Raw genomic sequence first — 8,316 nt, 5'->3', positions numbered from 1 at the left:
GCATAAGGACTTAGGATCTCATCTGGAATGGTATGCACAGTTTTGATTGCTTTTGATAAAGGGAGGTTAATATAGTGTGAAACAAATGCTGAGAAAAACAGCTAGCATGATCAAGAGTATGGGCAGCCTTCTTTATGAGAAGAGATTTTAAAGCCTTGCTTTGTTCGGTCTAGCAAAATGGTAACTCAGAAGGGATACCACCGTTCAGTACAAATAAAGTTGATATTTGGAATAAATATCACTGAGGGAAAAAATCTGAGTTGCAAGACAATGTTGAAACAAGATCACGTGCCATCAATTATCCTATAATACATTTTTCCTATTCATGGTATTCATTCTCATTTCCTGTTTCTTTCCTGATTTACTTCATCCTTCCTTTTTATATCATTCTGAGCTCCTTGCCAAGCATTCCACAGAGGAAGAAGCCAGACTTTTGCAGCTCCGGTCTCTTGTGATATTCTGAACAGTGGAGTTCTGCCAATGCAGAAATTTGACTAGAAATTATTTGGACTTGCTTGCTGTGCTCTTTTCAGATAAACACTTTCTTGTAAGCAGTTAAATTAGTATGTTAGCAAATTAGTTTGCTAAACCAGGCCACATCTAAAACTCATAATTCTTGTTTCTATTTTGCAGTGCATTTCTTGACACCTGCTTAACAGCAAAACATAAAATTTTGCATGCTATTGTGTTGCTCTCTTACCAATAAAATTCTAAGATCATTAGATAAACTGGAAAACCTACAGAGGATAAAGCTAGTGCAACTCATTGATTTTTTTTTTTTTCCAGATTTTTTTCTAGATCTCTCAGTGTAACCTTCCTACTGATTGCTTTTAGGAATTCTGGATCAGTAGATGTGAAAATACCACATTCTCTGTTGTGCTGGATAACAACTTTTTTTTTAAAAAAAAAAATAATAATAATAATGGAAACTGTTACTAACAAGTTATATATAAATACAGAACAAGTGGGAATGAGTCCAGTAGTGAACTTGCTTATTTTCCTGAGTTCCGCTTTGTTTTCTTTTGATTTGGACTAATTAGGAATACTCTTTTCATATAAGGCAGGTAAAAAGACTTAAATAGGACTGTAGGCTATAACACTGTTTATCTTTCCCATCTTCCACAGAGGTCTAATAACGCATATACACGTTACTGGATATGACTGGGATGAGGTTTATTTTCTTCTTAGCAATATGCATGGTGCTATGTTTTGGATTTCTGGCTAAAACAGTGGTGATAACACACCAGTGTTTTGGCTGTTGCTGAGCATGCTTGCACGATGTTGAGGACTTTTTCACACTTGCCTCCTCTGCACCCCCAGCACCTCTAGTGACTGGCAGTTCACTAGAAGCTGGGAGGGGACACAGCCAGGACAGATGATCAAAAGTGATCCATACCATATGAAATCATACTCAGCAATAAAAGTTCAAGGAAAGGAGGAACAGGAAGTTTTTGTAGCTGTGGCATTTGTCTTTCCAAGTAGCCATTAGGTGTGCTGAGGTCCTGCTTTCCAAGAAGTGGATAAACATTTGTTTGCTAATGGGAAGTAGTGAATAACTTCCCTGATTCGCTTTCTTTGTTTGCATAAATTTTGCCTCACATACTAAACTGTGTTCATCTCAATCCACAAGTCTTCTCACCTACTTCCTTTTATCTCCTCATCCCATGGAAGAGGTTTTGAGCTGTGTGAGGGTTGTGCAGGTGTTTGGCTGTTGGCCATTGTCAACCTTCCACCCCACTCCCACAGTAGGACAAATTTAATCTCAAATGGCTGGGTAGTGTTTCAAAACACCAGGGAAAAGAAAAGAATTGGATTACAAACTACTGAGTGTATCAGACAAGAAGAAAGTCTTCCTGAAACTCCTTAACTCCTTAGTATATATATATTCTTTTATAGGCAGTAGATGATAGAAAATAGAGGATACAAAAAAGGACAAGAAATTTCCCTGCTTATATTTGTAAAACATTGAGGATACAACACTGCTCCCACAGAAGACACAATGGCAATCATTTTGAGACTCCCTGTGGCTAAAATTCTATCAAATATAATGACAGACATTTTAGAAAAGAGAAAATGCAGAAATATAATATAAAATAGCTTTCAATACTGATATCAGCCATTTATAACTTATTTAAATGTATTTGATTACAACTTATTTTCAGTGGCTCACAGGGGTTCTCCAAGATAAACTTTCTGGACTTTTGTTCTAAAATTGCAGTAGATAATATCAAATATTGAGACATACTTTATCACTTCTTTTATGAAAAAATAAAAAATATATATCCTCATAAGTCAATATATCTACAAATAAAATTATGTTCTTCTCTAAGTTATTAAAGAAGACCAATAAATGTTCTGATTAGCCAATTTTTTATTTATTTTTATTATCTTATTTTTTGGTATAAAGTAATGCAAATGTATAGAAAAAAAAGTCAATGTGTAACCTGAAAAAAAAAAATCAAAACTGGAACGTTATTAAAACAGGTACTGTTGCAAGTCAGTCTTGTATCCCCTACAAAGACACACACAAAGATACATACAATGATAAGGTGATTGTCCAGTGGATTGATAGTGAACCCATTTATAACGGCAGAAGCAAGCAGAATAAGAAAGCCTATTCTATGATCACAAAAATAAAAATAAAATTAAAATTAAGAGTATTAGAAAGAAATATATTTCAAAGAGTAAATAAGTGGAAACTGCAGATATTTTTATTCTTTATATACATTTTGTTTTAAATTTAATTAGTCATATTTAGTACCTTAAGTTATCTATGTGCACTGCAGAAGGAAGTGCTTTTATGACATTTTTGTTACGGCATATATTTTATTGCAAGAAAAAAATAGATTAATTGACCAAATTTATGGAAGGGTCTTACAATAACGATACAGAAAGGTAATGAGATAGTGGCTGCTTTAGCCATAATTCCAGCTTCCCCTAAATTCAGAAAGATTAACTGAAAGAAGACAAACTGGTGGTTTGATTCCAGCTGTACTACCTGGAAAAGAACTAATCAAAAGAGACCTCTGTGTTAACAAGTGTTTCAGTAAGTCAGAATGTGGTTCCATAAAGGCAAGAGAACAAGAAAATTAATTACATGAATATAAGGAAGTATATTTGAAACTTGCCAAAAAAAAACAGTGTGGTAGTTTAACAACTGATGGGCAGCTCAGCACCACCACACCACTCTTTCACTCCTCCTCAAAAGGAAGGGGAGAAAGCATGAAGGAAAAAATAAAAAGAAGCTCTTGGGTTCAAATTGAGACAGGGAGATCAGTCACTAATTAGTGTCATGGGCAAAACAGACTCAGTGTAAGGGAGATTAATGTAATTTATTGCCTTTTGATAACAGACTTGAGCAGTGAGAACTAAAAGCAGACTGAAAACACCTACCACCTTCAGCCCCCATCCATCCTCTTCTACCTCCTCCCCCTAAGCAGCACAGGGGAATGGGAAAGTGGGTCATTATCAGTCCATAACACTGCATCTCTGCTACTCATTCCTCCTCACTCCTTTCTCCTGTTCCAACATCCTCCCATGGGATGCTGTCCTACCTGAACTGATTCTACGTGAGCTTCCCACAGACAGCAGCTCTTCCTTCTTCACTGATCTTAGTGTCTGCAGGGTTGTTTCTCTCTACATTTTGTCACTTCTCTCCCCCAGCTGCTGCTATGCATCTTTTTTTCCCCTTTCTTAAATGTGATAGCATTGTCACAGAGGTATAACTAACATCGCTCAGCTCATTGGCTCAGCTCTGGCCAGCAGTGGGTCCCTTTTGGAGACATCTGGAACCGGCTCTTATCTCACATGGGGCAGTTTCTGGGCTCTTCTCACAGAGGTCATCCCTCCAGACCCCCACCCCCCTCACCCAAACCTTGCCACATAAGCCCAATTTGGCCATAACTTTTAAAATATTACAATTTGTTTAGTTAAAACAAATGATCAAACAAACAAACAAACAAAAAAACAACCAAACAAACAAAAAACACTTTAATGTACATCCTGTTGCTAGTCCAGCAATAGCCACAACAGCAGATTACCCTGCATATCCAAAAAGGATTCTTTCATTCAATCTACTTTTAGCAATTTACCAAAAGTTAAAGCTTGTAGTGGTTCCTGCTTTATGATACACAGACGCACAGTTAGACCTGTATTATCATTCACAGCTAGAATATGAAGGACACCATGGAGGAGGCAAGATTTGTGGTGGCAGTAAACACTATGGCTGTGTGGTACCTAGCTGCCTGCTGGGGTTAAACCACAACACAGAACTATAAAATCACTGTTGAGGACTGGGCTATTTTTGTTTGGTTGGTTTTGGTTTAATCTACAGCATGTTTGTTGACACATGGGACCTCATGTTTTTATGTATTATGTATCTGTATGCTTTTTTGTTCAGATAGTTAACTACTTAATATGCATGTAACATATGGAAATTTATATAAACATCATATTAAGCTTCAAAAAAGTTATTTTAGTAAAATGAAGCACATTAATATTTGCCAAACAGTGACACATACACTGACAAATAAAATGAATATATACTTTTTATTCAGTTTTACATATCCATGCAAATTCTTGTTCATACTTTTAGAGCTCTTCCTCTCCTTTCCCTTTCTGCCCCATCCCACAAAGTAATAGATGACTACGGAGATGCAGAACAAACTGCCTCGATAGGTTTTACAACAGCTTGAGCATGTATGTACCCAAATTCTCTTCTGGTTCCAGCTTTCCTAAATTAAAAATTTACAATCCCTGTCCTCAAATGTTATATGAGGTGTATATGCAATTGTTCTTTAATCCATTTCAGACAAAAAGAAATGGGCTAGCTTTAATAATTTAAATAGTAGCTACTCTGACTGATTCTGACTGATATGTATTCAAGAGCAATTGAGTTAGTAGCCCTTCTGCAAGATCCAAGAAAGTGTTAATCTACAACAATAACTTTTCTGTCTATTATGACTAGATTGAGAAGGACCCATGTTAAGACAACTAGTGCCTTCTTTTCCAGTTAGAGGAATGACCCAATTTGTGAATAAAATGGAATAAAATGTTCTCACACAGCCAAAATGGTGCCATTTAACTTTGTTCATGGGCATGTCTGATTTGTTTCTGCGATCAGTGACTTTGGTTCAGTTCCTAGCAAACACAGGAAATTGTGATCTTTCAGTAATATGACACTAAGGAAAGTTTATTTCAAGGTGAAAAACTCCTCTGGGTAGATTCCTGTCTTTCATGTTCAGTTGTGATCTGCAGGTGTTTGACAGGAAATGAGCATACTTGTGACAGGACTACTTCTCTTTGAAAAATGTCACAAAGCATTACTGATAGAAAATTTTAAGTGCATGGATCACATCTGAGCTGCAGTCTAGTATGCAGATACTACAGTTTACAGTATCTGTTCCTGCCCATTAAACTTGAAAACAGGACATTTTTTAAAACCTTTTTCTTTTGTGTGTTCTCACAAAAGCTTTAAACTTATTTCAACATAAAAGTAGAGAATGAACACTTTTTTTTAAAAAAAAAAAAAGGCAACAAAAAACTCTTAACATTTTCTCTGCAGATATGCTTGAAAAAAAAATCTAACATCTCCCTTTGCTTTGTTCTTCTGTTGAGGGAGTCTATTAAATGCTTTTAAATTGTTGCTCTGTAAGGTTAATTTCTGGAGGTAGTTTAAACTATTTGAGAGAAAATTGGCTCTTGGACTCTAAGCAGCAATCCACAAAATATTATGACGTGTTATTTTTATATACTATATTAATTATATTATATTAATTATATTATATTAATTTTTATTATTTAAGAGTTCACGTATGAACACTGCTGAGAATAAATATATCAAAAGAGAGACATCTGGGTTGCCGGGAATCTAGGTAGGTTTGAGTTTCTGCTTTTTATCAGCAGCACTCAATGAAGAGTATTCTCTCACCCACAAAAAAAGGCAAATGCCATAACTTTTTCTTTTCATCTTTTTTCATCCGTACCTCATTAACACTGCAGCTACACCTATTTTTAATAAATGTTCCAGACTGAGATCTTCAGAAAAAGAGGCATGGGTTCTGTCAATATGCAAACTGATCTATGATATAGAATATGTGTGTGTGTGTAAAGAATACACAAATAAATTCTATATGCAATAATATAGTGCACTAGAACTACATTTAATAGTATACATTTTTTAAAATACCATTGGTTTGTCTGTATATTTCTGTTGTAATAATGCATTGCTTTGATAAGTCATTCTGTTGCTCTGCTACAACAAAAACAAACAGCACTAATATTTTCATAATAATAGAGTTACCCAGAAAAATGAAGTCAATCCACAAAAGCAGTCTTTCAAAGTATAAAAACAGCAACCCAAGATCACATACAGGAGCTTGGTGTTTTAAATAAGATAATCAAAATAATACTTTTTTTTGACTAAAATTCATGTCTTTGCAAAAACAAATTGTAAGCAACACTAATTTATTAAAGCCATCTAGTTTGACCTTCTATTCTAAATATTAATGTCCTCCAATTCTCTTTTCTTTCTTCTTTCTGTTTCAGAGTCAATATATACAAGTTAGTATGATGTGCTGGAAGGGTTAGGAAACTTTGAGTTATTAAAACTGCTACATGAGATGCTGATGGAAAGATGACATTTTTATCTGTCATTCATTTATCATTGTCATGCTGAACAAGGAAAGAAAAGAAACACATAAAAAGACAAATAAACAATTTAAATAATTTTCATCAAATTGCAGAAATATTGAATACAAGTCTTGATTTTCCCTGTTTCTTCATGTGAACATAATACTTAAAAAAAAAAAAAAAAAAAGTCATAATATAGCTGCAAACATGCAACTTCTTCAAAAAAAGTAAATAACAGTAGCGAATGCTGGAAACTAATCAAATCCATTGTTATCTCTTTAGCATTCATATACAGTACAATGAAAATCTCAAACTGGAGACACCTGTAACTATGCTCTGTATCTTTTGATGCAAACTATATACTCTTCAGAGCAGGTTGCTGTGATTGATAGTACTTGCAAATTGCAGTTGAATACATTCTCTATTAAAAAATAACATTTCTGCTAGGAAGCTATTGTAATCCTACAAGAATCAGTAATAGTTCTCCTAAACTCTATTGTATATGCCTTTGTCTCCTATGGTTAAATGAAAGGCTGTTGTTTTGAAGAGGGTTGCTGAGAATGCTGCTCGAGGAGAAAGGTTTGTTGCACTTAAAAATTTCTTAAGAGATTAGCTAAGGTAATTATTTTTTAAATATTGAAAAATGTATTTTGAACACTAATGATACACAGTAATAACAGAAAATACAAATATTTGGAAATATTTTGTCATATAAGAATCTGTTATATGACAAAAGGCTGACAGAGATGGCTCGGACTGTTTAGCATAGAGAAGAAAAAGTTTCTTTTCAAGGAAAGGGAAGGTGACAACACAAGTGGCAATGGGCACAAACTGAAACATGGGAGGTTGCGTCAGAATATCAGGAAACACTTCTTTACTGTAAGGGTGACTGAGCACTAGCACAGGTTGCCCAGAGAGGTTAGAGAGTCTCCCTCCTCGGAGATCTTCAAAAGTCATCTGGACATGGTCCCAGGCAACCAGTCATAGGTGTCCCTGCTTGAGCAGGAGTTTGGACCAGTTGAGCTCAAGATCCCTTCAAGCCTCAACAATTCTGTGTTTCTGTGATCCTGGGAAAGCAGTGATGTAAATTAATAACTTCATTAATATGTTCATATGCTTTTTACAAGCAAGTCAATGGATAATATAGGATCTAAAGGGATTTCACAATTTTTTTCAATAACATAAAAATTAAGGGAAACAAAACATTATTTTTAGATAAGCTTTTTTTTTTCTTCAGTTTGATATAGCAAAATGAGGGAAGTTAGGTTTTTATTTGATGTGGCTGGATGTAGTTTTGCTTTAGAGAGATAATACAGAGATATAGGCTTTTGAAAGGACAATTTGGACTACCCTACATTAAATGTATGTTCTAAATTACTCTCTACAAAAACCTGTCTTGTTTCAAAACTATCAAGAAAACCTAGGAAACCAAACCATATGTAACGTTAGCCTTTCTAAACACTGAACTCCTTCACACTTCCAAAGGGAAGTTCTCATTCAGTGAGGGAAAACCTGCAAGGAAAGAGAGTATTTCACATGAGTAAAACTTAGTGTAGCTACAGTGCATGCTCATTTCATTTTGAGACACACTTTGGAGTTGTTGATAATAGCAGGACCTATATATTATATATATTACTATATATTATATATAATACTGAGTACTTCTTAAAATGTTGCACCTTGAGT

Source organism: Cygnus olor, chromosome 1 (assembly GCF_009769625.2).
Source record: "Cygnus olor isolate bCygOlo1 chromosome 1, bCygOlo1.pri.v2, whole genome shotgun sequence".
Lineage (NCBI taxonomy): Eukaryota > Metazoa > Chordata > Aves > Anseriformes > Anatidae > Cygnus > Cygnus olor.
Note: the sequence above shows the minus strand (reverse complement) of the source record.